General features: G+C 50.7%; 1 pseudogene; it reads right to left on the bottom strand.

Moving 5' to 3' along the window:
- Positions 1-662: 662 nt before the first annotated feature.
- On the bottom strand, positions 663-869 carry LOC136574155 (U2 spliceosomal RNA; annotated as a pseudogene).

Here is an 869-nt window from a genome sequence, read left to right on the forward strand (position 1 = left end):
TGAGGTATTCCGTGCTACATAGCAAGCCTTGGGCCTGTGTGATTGGGGGTCCACTGCTGTCTGTCCACTCTGAAGCGCGCATCCGGGGCCGGCCGCTTTTCGACTACCAGCGACTGCAGGTCATACACACACAGGCTGGTTGGAATGGCCTAGCATTACCCTGATCCGGAGGTGTAACTTGAAGCTGCGGGGCCCCAGTACAAAGTCTGGAACTGGGCCCCCAAACTATAAAGCTTCATTGATAGCATTGGTTTGCAATGTGGAGAAGAGAGACTTTATGGGCCCCCTCGGGCTCCGGGCCCCAGGTGCGACCGCACCCCCTGCACATACACCCATGACCCGAATACGTGGAGCATACAGACGCAGGCTGCCAGGATACGCTGTGCCTGCCCGATGTTTCCAACTTGGCTATTAGCGCAGCGGTAGGTACGAACTATAGAGTGCAGCTGGCATATGAACTGTGTGTGAGTGTGTGTTGTTTTGCTTCCAGTTGTACCTGTGCTGTGCACACTCTGGCAGACGCAGCTGCTCAGTGGATACAATGTTGCGAGCTCCACGGCAGCAGACGGGCTGAGTGTCAATCAAAGTGCTTGGTTGTTAGCCGCCACAGCTGCGCTGCACCTCTTGCTCGTCGTTTCTGTTTTTGAATACTGAAATAAGAAAGGGGGTGCACCGGTCCTGGAGGTACTGCAATACCAGGTCAATGCGCGGAGTGGACAGAGCAAGCTCTTTTTCCAGCTCCCTGTTCTAAAAATCCATTTAATATATGGTCCCTAGATAGGGGACGTATAAGATATTAAACTGATAAGAACAGATTTTTTACATTTATATATTTATTACGTATCAAATCATTAACAACAAAAATCAAT

Source organism: Eleutherodactylus coqui, chromosome 7 (genome assembly GCF_035609145.1).
Source record: "Eleutherodactylus coqui strain aEleCoq1 chromosome 7, aEleCoq1.hap1, whole genome shotgun sequence".
Lineage (NCBI taxonomy): Eukaryota > Metazoa > Chordata > Amphibia > Anura > Eleutherodactylidae > Eleutherodactylus > Eleutherodactylus coqui.